Source organism: Sebastes umbrosus, chromosome 13 (genome assembly GCF_015220745.1).
Source record: "Sebastes umbrosus isolate fSebUmb1 chromosome 13, fSebUmb1.pri, whole genome shotgun sequence".
Classification (NCBI taxonomy): domain Eukaryota; kingdom Metazoa; phylum Chordata; class Actinopteri; order Perciformes; family Sebastidae; genus Sebastes; species Sebastes umbrosus.
In genome coordinates this window covers 7,598,036-7,608,389 of record NC_051281.1, presented here as the reverse complement: position 1 = coordinate 7,608,389, position 10,354 = coordinate 7,598,036, and positions in this window count along the sequence as shown.

The following is a 10,354-nucleotide window of genomic DNA, read 5'->3' as shown; positions in this document are numbered from 1 at the left end:
GTGAAATCTACCAGCTGCAGGAAATAGGATTTGGAAGCAATTCCATCCCTCCATCCATCTACTCACCCATCCATCTATCATCCATCCATCCATCCATCCATCCATCCATACCCAGCCAGCGATTTTCTGTCTTTGCACACACGTTCAACCTTACTGTCTTCTATTCATTCATTTTATCCACATTTATCAACCCTCCCCACATCACAGTTTGGTCCATCCATCCATCCATCCCTCCATCCCGTCAGCCAGCGATCCATCTGTCTATCCTTCCTCTCAGAACCAGACTGAGGAAATAGGATTTCCTCCAGAATGCAACTGTGTATTCCTCCCTTTCCCTCAATCCTCCACCCATTCACATGTCCCGCTATCTCTGCCAGACGGCAAAAATAGGATTTTCCCTGGAAGTAACTGGAATTATTATATCACTCCCTCCCTTCTGGTCCTCGCTCCCTCTTCCTCCCTCTTTCCTATAAATAAATATGTAACTACGGCTGTGCGTTCAGTGGTAACTCCCTCCTCAATTCACACATCATCAAAGTGATGGTAATCCTCGAGTTTGTCATTTTAAAATTTTGGTTTCTGTAGGTGGAGTTATTTTCAGTGTCTGCAATTACAGCTCACATTTACTTCCCACTACTTCTTGTATTTATTCCAAAACAAACTCATGACTTCCCGTATGCCACAGGATGAATCACCATTGTGTTATACCACAATGAATGAAGCAATATGAACTTTCATTCATGTCCATATTCAATGATGAGGGCAAAACAGGACGACACCCAACAACCCATGCCTGCTTCCCTGCTTCACCCATTTCTTGTTTCTACTTTCTCTCTAATCAGGTCGTGTTCAGACCAACAATAGTGCCGTATTAAAAACCTTGTTTAGTGTGTTTACATGCACAACGAATGTTCAGCAACACGTGACGCACGTGGCAATTTCCACTCCTGTCTTTTCAATATAAACTTTAGTTTTCACAGGAAAGAACTTGGTTAGGTTTAGACAACAAAACAACTTAGTTATGTTTAGTAAAAGATTGTGGTTTGGTATAACTGAAGTACGGAAGTTACGCAAGAAATGAATCAACCTTTAACCTCGGGGATGTTTTACTAAACTGGACTCATTTTTATTCCATCTTTTGACTGCTACCTGTAGCAGCACTCCCACACCAACACAGCCTTTTCGTTTATTTATTTCCAATCTTATCATGGCCTATAGTCCAATATTCCTCTCAATCTCCTGCACCCCTGCACCGCCTCCTTTTTCTTGAATTATGTGCAGATACAGCAAAGACCAGCCATGTCTTCAGCCCTCGGTTCTGCCAACCCTCCATCCCGCCTCACTCCTCCTACCGTCAATCCTCCCAATCCTGTAAGTACGGCTGCATAAAGGTCAAAATACGTTCCGTCTCAGTCCCCTATAGCAGACGGAAATGTCACCCGCACTGTATATGAGCTTTAGGAAAGCTTGGAAATGAGCTGTGTGAACAGTGCAGGCTCAATGGGAGACCTCGCTATGTGTGTGTGTGTGAGAGAGTGTTTCCCTTCTTGCTTTCCGTCATGCTCATTGGTTGTCGTCGACCCGAACATGATCTTTGCACCTAATAGTTCCCAGGTAAATTTAATCAAGCTTAAAACAGTTTTGAATTATCCATGTTAAATTTCCTTATCGACACCCTGCTGTGGAGTAAACCTGATTGTGTATATGTGTGCGTGTTTATGTGTGTAATTGAGCATTGTTTCCCTTAATTACAAGCTAAGACAACAGCCAGATCACTTCAAGGTGTTTAGTCAATATTAGCATACAGAGGGTATTGAGGAAGTGGGACACAAGCTGTCTCTCTCCTCCGTATACATATAAATGAATGAATGAATGTAGGTAATAAGGAAGGAGGGGAGGAAGGAAGTAAGGAAGGAAGGAAATAGTAGAGCTAGAATGTATATGAGGAAGAAGAAAGAGAATTTATGCAATTGATTTGCACGTCAATATATTTTTCAAAATGTTTTTTTTGTAATGAATACTTTCAGACAGAATACGAATATTATGTGACGAAAAAGCAACATAATTTTTTTTCAGAAGGAGGTTGATTTTTCTGAGCTTTCACATCGTGAATAAAAGCATCAACCAATCACGTTGTGTGGAACGGGTTGAGTTGCGCCTATATTTATAAGGATTGTAAAACTCCGAACCAAAACGGCAAACTTTTCTTACACCATTCATCCTTGACAAAGGCAGAGCAGACCAGATCCACTCCTTCTGTTCATACCTTTCACAATAAAGGTCCAAGATATAATATTCACAGGCGAATATTTCGCATTTTTGCATTGTTTATTCGCTACGCCCCCGTTGTGTAAAAGCTTTGAAGAAGCAGTGTGTAGGATCTGACGGTATCTAGCGGTGAGTTGAGGAGATTGCAACCAACCGAAGTCTCTTCCGTGTGCCAAGCGTGTTTGAGAGCTACGTTGGCTGACGCAAAAACCCAAATGGGCCTTGTAGATCATTTGAGCAGAGCTAGTGCGTAGAGTGTGTGTACATGGGAAGTGAGTGGTGAAGCAAGAGAGAGAGAACGTTATCGACTCCAGCTCAAGCAGGAAAAGTTAACAGAGTTTGGTTTGTCCGTTCTGGGCTACTGTAGAAGCATGGCGATGCAACATGACGGACTCGTGGAGAGGACCCGCTCCCTATGTAGATATAAACGGCTCATTCTGAGGTAACAAAAACACAACAACTCTTATTATCAGGTGATTATACACTAAAGAATACATACTTATTAATATTATATTCCATTTCTGCCAATAGATCCCCTTAAATCCTACACACTGTTCCTTTAAGAAGTTACTATGCCTCCTATGAGACAGTGGGAGGAGTTGGAAAGGGTGATGTGGAGGGGATGAATGGAGGAAAGAAAAAAGTGAAGTAAAGAAAGAGGAGGGGAAGACGGATAAGCTGTATGCTGTAACATGACACATACAGACACTAACGCAGTCTGTGTAATCAGTCCTCTGTGGGGTTAGAGGCCATTTTATCAGTGTCAGGTTTCCTGACCCGTCGTCTTATCAATGATCAGAAACCACTCTGTCTCCGCATTTGTGAGTGTTGGTGTTGTGTGTGTGTGATTAAGCCGTTACTGATAATCCTATCAGTGTGTGTCATCTAACACAACAAGGGATTCCCCCGCCAAGAAAAAAAACAAAACACTGTTATTGTGTTCTCCACGGCCCGAGGGATCCACTCCTCAAACATCTCCCTCAGGCCGCTGTTATTGATTATGTCATTATTAACAGTGAAGGATGTGAGCAGCCTGTCACTGAAAGCAAATGCATGTATGTGTATGTGTGTTCTACATACTGGTGACCAGTGACCCGTGCTTCACTGTACTCCCAGTGTTACAGTTGAGTGACTTGCCCGTAAACAGGTCTGTCTTTTGTTTCTCTTAAACAATACCGCCATACAGATGACAGTACTGTCTGCAATGGGAAGGTAGTGGCTCGTGAAAACTGTGTGTGTGTTTCCCATACACTAAAGTACAGTTAGTTCCAATTACTGAAACTCTGTTGCTGGAGCCTTAAATAGAGAAGAATGGTGCGACTAATGAAGTGATCTGAAGTTAGAATAATAAAAGAAAACAATAGAGGAGGATGAAAGGGGGGATGGGTGTTGAAGGGTTTTTTCTCCTCTCCCCCCTCTCTCTTTTCACTATAAACTGTCTTGTCTTGTCAGACAGTGACTGATGGTGCTAAACGCAGTACCTCAGCTCTCACACCCAAACCATGTAACTGTAAAACGTCAATACAAGGGGAAAAGGGAAAACAAATCCCTGTAATCAGACTGATGTTCTGACTTAGTGCTTCAGAGTGTTATTCTGCCAGGATCATAAAAACCTTAAAGGGTAACTTAGGGATTTTTCAACCTGGATCCTATTTTCCCGTTTTTTTATGTCCAAGTGACTAATTGGGACAATTTTTTTTTAAATTGTTCCAGTATTGAGGGAGAACGCTGTAACCGATAGCTGCGAGGGCAAGTGAGACAGAAGAAGAAGCAACACTTATTAATTTTAGTCATTTGTATCCTTCATAGTTGTAGTCCAGATTTAGCCAACGAAAAGTCAAAATGTTTTCTCTCTTGATTTTATCAGCTATTTTTTTTTTTTATTATTCAATCTTAGTCCTGTTTAGTCATCAGATTATATTGAACACTTCTGTCATTTTAGTCAAACTTATTTGAAAATTAAAGTTTATCTTATCATTATCTGATGAAAAACACAGGTTGAATGATTCAGAGTCCTCCTGATGGCGTTCATTAATGATGCGCGGTTCAGTCGCACCCACCGATCCGTTATTAGAGCCAATCCACCCACCAATGATGTAAAAATATGCGCTACTCAACCACCCGAACCCAACCCGACCCGCAAACCGCAAACTTTATGCATTATAGTAGCAAAATTGTCAGCTATGAAGTGTGAGACAAGAAGGACAGAGATGGACTGAGCGCAGCCGACTCAATTTAGTCATGGAAAAAAAGGTCATCGACGAATATATTTCATCATAGTTTTCGTTAACAATATTAACACTGAGGACAATACAGGTGGCCATCAAATTCAAAGATCTCATCCACATTGTCAAAATCATCTATATTCAGCCATGACATTTAAAAGCTTTTATATTTTATGTTCGAAATAAAGTCTTTCATTCATTCATTCATTCATTCATAACACTAAGCTACGCTTTCTGTACTCCAACACAACAAACTCTTCCCGGTTTCCACCATGGATGTATTCCACTATTCCACCGTTGTCTTCCAGCAACACGTCATTTCGCCAGATTTCAGAACAAGACTTCTCCTTGAGCGAGACTCTTTCCATAATCTCAGAATAACAATCAGAGTCTGTCATGGCAAAAACAAGCACTTTTAGTGGACGTAAATGACGGTGCCAGCTTGCCCCAATAGCACCATAATGAAGCATGTGAGCAGCTGCCGTCTACAGCGCTCTCCCTCAATGCTGGACTTATTTCAGAAATTGTAGTAAATTAGACACAAAACATGGGAAAATAGGGTCCAGGTTGAAAAATACTGAAGTTGCCCTTTAAATAAGTAAAGCTGTAGCAGTTCATGAAAGCTTTTTGCTTGTTTGCTGTTTGCCACTCTAAGTGTTCGATCAAAGAAAACAAGGTCTGACAACTTATCGTCCGCCATGTTGGAGGAGACAAGGTGGACGTACCTTTTTAGATTAGCTGACCTTCATGGTGGGACAAAAAGCCGGGGGGAGGAGAAAGGCTTTGATAAGTGCAAGAATTCTTAGAAGGACAAGAGAAAATACAGAAAATACAATATTACATTTACTGTACAGGTTAGCACACACATAGCTGCATCTCCCAGTGTGTAGAAAAACAGCTTATCAGTTCAACATGGAGGTGATGAAGAGAGAGAGCCAGGGTGTCTGCACTTATCAGTCCCAGTTGTTGTTCACAACTTGATCCCACTCCCACTTCTCCTTTGAAAGCACATTGCCTCTAGTTGTAGCCAACATGGAGGTGATTGGTGCAGTTTAGTAGTTCACATTGAAAGATCTGGGGTCTCATTTATAAAACACTGCGTAGGATCCATACTAAAAATGTATGTGCGCACAAAAAAGAATCAGACTTATAAAACTGTGCGTACGCACATCTGCAGGCAATGTCCCCTTTATACGATTTATTTTATGTATATTTAGACCTTTATATTTCTATTTCTATGCTATTTGGGGATTTATACTTTATTATTACATCCATCCATCCATTATCTGTAACCACTATCCTATTCAGGGTTGCGGGGGCGCTGGAGCCGATCCCAGCTGACATTGGACGAAGGCGGGGTACATCCTGGACAGGCAGACTATCACAGGGCTGACACTTAGAGACAGACAACCATTCACACTCACATTCACACCTACCTTAGAGTCAACAATTAACATGCATGTCTTTGGACAGTGGGAGGAAACCGAAGTACCTGGAGAAAACCCACGCTAACACAGGGAGAACATGCAAACTCCACACAGAAGGGCCCCAAGCCAGGTTTGAACCTGCAACCCTCTTGCTGTGAGGGGAGTGCTAACCACTGCACCAACGTCCAGCCCTTTTATCATTGCATACTTACTATATATATAAAAATAAAACAAAAAACAAAACATTCGAATACTGATTTGGAGGTCGATTACCATGGCAACGGTCGATGCTTCTTTGAAGCCCTTATTAAAACTGTATTCATTTGTAACTAGACATACAAGCAATATAAACTCTTAAAAAGGTCATTCTGACAAACCCACAACAAAGCTCAATGACCATTCATCTTATAGACTTACAGTGTGATCACTGTTTCATTTTAAAGGTGTCAAACAACAGCTGTGAGAACGTACATCAAATTCAACATCTAGTCTTAAAGATAATTAACACTTGTTTTATGAGCACACGTTTAATTGCGGTCCATTTGAAAAAAAGACTTTGATACCTATACTCCAAAAGCACAGTAACATTTCAATTACAAGACTCTGATGAGTAGTTACAAAGTCAGTTTGACATCTTTGCTGTACCTGTCATTTCCCCTCTGAGGAACACTAAGCTGCTAACTGCTAAAAACTGCCAACTGCTGCTGCTGCTGCTGCTGCGCTACCAGCGGAGTCAGAGAGGACATCCTTATCTACAACCACACAGAGAGAAAGAGAGAGAAGAAACAGAGGCGAGGGGAAAGGGGGGAAAAATATGGTGAGAGAGAAAGCAGTAAATGAGAAAGTCAGACAGAGGGGAGACAAGAAAATACTACAGGACGAAAGCAGAAAAAGTGTAAAAGAGAGCTCGATGATAGAGAGAACAAAAGAGGAAAAGAGACACACAGCAGATATGGAGAGATAAGAGAGAAAGCCGGACAATAACGTTATTAGAAAGAGCAGACATTTTTCACTGACTCTGCTCAGCTCTCTGACAGCCCACTGCCATCCCCGGACACCGCTTGTTTGTATGTGTCGATGTATCAGTGAACGCCTGCCTGTGCTTGTTTGTGTGTGTGTGTGTGTTTGCTGTGTATATATTTGTCTCTCTCTAGCACCTCTGTGTCCTTGCTAATAGCTGAGTGGACTCCCTGCAGTCTCCACAGGCTGCACTGTGATTATCACCACTTAGTTGTGCACCCACACAGACACATGCACATGGATATCGTATGATATGTCCACCACACTCACAACTATATCTGTGTTGTCAGCTCCACGCGTGTGCCTCTCTTTACACGTTCATCTGTGCATGTGTGTAAATCTCCGATCCGTGTGTCTGTATCTGAACTATGTGTGTGAGCTCTGCTCCAGCAGTAAATGAGTATGTCAGTGCAGCCCATGTTAACCGTTGACACACTAATTTACTGTGGCTTCCCGTAAGACCTGCTCAGTAATATGGCTTATTGATGAGGCCACGGGGAGTGTGCGTATGTGTGTGTTGCATGCGTGTGTCCGTTTGCATTACCGAGTGTTTCCTGTGCTTGTGTACCCGCGCCGGAGATGAAATATGTGCCGCGCGCCAGATAAATATGGTCAGTCCATGGGTGATGTATGCATGCACACATAAATATTTACTCTCTGTGTGTGCGAATGTGTCTGTTAGGTTTGATAGCCGTGGGTCAGGTGAAAAGTGAAATGTGTTTTTTATTTTGTATGTAATTATGTAGAATATTGTTTTTCCAATGATTAGATTTTTCTGACTCTGCTTTTGCTCTCGATGTATGTCATTAGAAGAGAAGAGGAAACATAATCGGCGAGCTGGGAGGGATCGTGGACAGGAAATTGGACGGTGGTGAAAAACTGGACAAAATGCAGCAACCGCAGCATCCCCCGGGGTCCTGGAGGTGCCAACAGGTCAACGTGAACCAGGTAAAACACACCAAAGAGAGCGTCCAACTTCACTTTTAACTCCCCGACATGCAGACACACACACAAACATTTATTCATGGGCACACACACACACACACACACACACATGCACACACATGCATGTGTGCAGAAGTGAGGAGAGGTTGATGGATGCGGAGCTGCTGGTCCCTCTGAGATCACCACATTCTCCATGTGCCATTAACCTCGGAGATGGATGGAGGGAGGGAGACGGCGGGCAAATTGGTAATCAGGAGGATCGGGAAAGAATCTCGGCGGGCCGGTAACATTTTCGTGATTACTTTGGATGTGCTAACATTACTGAGCCTCATTGCAGCTTGAACCCACACACAGACACACACACGCATGCACTTTGATAAGGGGAGACACCCCAGGTGAATAAGGTAAATAAATTAATAGATATCATCATGAAACTTCCCCAGTTGATTACTTACATTAAGACAATTATTTTTTGTATTACGAGTTTTTAAAAATGTTATGTTTAAATATGTAAATGAGGCATTATCTTTATTTAATATGTGCTAATTTGCATAATTTTCCAGAACAGAAATCTGAACACTGGATAAAGCCAGGTTCAAAATTCTTGTTTCATTTTGTTGATATATTAGAGTAAAAGGTTTTTATATTTTTTTATCACTCCATAAATCAGAAAATACTGTCAACAGCCATAAAAAAATCTATATTTGCCATGTTTTTAGGAATAAAATGTTCTATAAATCTGGTTATGAATGACATATGAACAAAAAATGTCTGTAAAAACCTTCAGAATATAGATACGAATGAAACTGGAAAGTTTGGTGGATGTAAGAGCTACTAAAGTGGAGATTTCTGGCTCAGAGTCTGAGAAAAACCTCATTTTGTTATCTTTAAAGATATGGATTGTAAAATTACATACAATTTGCAAGACACTATGGGTGAATAGGATAAAACAATTTAACTAATAGATATCACCATGATACTTCCCCAGTTGATTGCTTAAATTAAGATAATTGTTTTTTGTATTACAAGTTTTCTGAAATGTTATGTTTAATTATACAAATGAGGCATTATCTAATGGTAACTTTTGGAAATCCACAGACGCAAAAAGACAAAGTAGCAAAATAAACACCTAAATGTGTATTTTGGATGTTTTCTTTCCACTAGTCTGACAGAAGACATGTTAAGGAAGCAAAATAGCCCAAAATCTCAGAATTGACCAGTGCATGAAAAACTATGTTTTTGCCTGGGGTGTCTCACATCATCAGCACAAGTTGCAAATATGGTAATGTTGTTATTATGTCACATTTCATAAAAATTTTAATTTCATCCCTCACTGTCTACTGAGCAATTGTTCCATATTACCTACATTATAATCCAAGGAATCCGTAGAAACTGATATTGTGATGAACAAGATGAAAGAGACCAATGACTTCCTGCAAAGACTCCTCAGGTTTTAAAAAGCACAGTTTCTCTTATAGTGGCAACATTTGATTTGAGGTGACTTTCAATATAAGTTCAGAGTGGACTGAAGTCATTTTTTCAGTTACTACAGTAGTTTTTAAGTTTTCAATTCAGTGTCAACATGTTGTTTTGGGGTCAAACAGAGGCTTTTATTGGTTTGTGTTTTGTTTCCAACGTTATTTTCAGGGGCTTTCAGAGGAGATTTGCTTTGGGGGGTTGGGGGATATTGCTGATTTTTCTTTTTTGAAAAATGAAAAAGAATAACGGGTTCATACGTGGGGGGTCACTCAAGTCTCAAAGCAGTTGGTCTGCATCGCTTAACTCCCCAAAGTGACTTGGCCCCTGGAGGGACAGAAAGGGGAAAAGGGATTGGAGAGTGGCGATGTGTGGAGAGAAGAGAGGAAATGAAATGAAAAGGAGGGTTAAAGGAAAGAAAATAGAAAATGTGGTACGAAATAAAGTATGAGTGAACAAGGAAGGAAAACTTAGAGATGAACAGGTGGCAAAAATTACAGATGGACAACAGAGATAGTGCTAAAAAAAACACACTTTTTAATCAACAAAACAAAACATTGAATGCATAAAGTCATCCATCAAATGTCCTGACCAGGACAGAGAGGTGGAGGCTGCAGTGTGTCGGCGAGGTGAGGACAGGGCCAGTAGTGCTTGTCGACAGGCCAGCAGACAAGTTCTTCCCCTGACGCAGAGCGAGGATCACCTTACTCTCCACTGGCTTCACAGCTCTGTTTCAACACACACACTCTCTCAAAAATGTTTTCATATGAAGGCATTTGTGTTTTACTTCTCTCCATTCAATGACCGAACCCAGTAGTGTCAGGTGAGGCTCGATCTCGGGATCCATCGGTCTGATAGTGATTTAGCCTCTCGGGACAAGGGGCTATATTTTTGGGGTTCCGGTGTAGCAAGCATATATCAGGGCCAAGACTTCCTCTTCTGTGCGTTGCTCATTGTTTACAGTCCAATTAGCAACTTAAGACGCAAGACTGG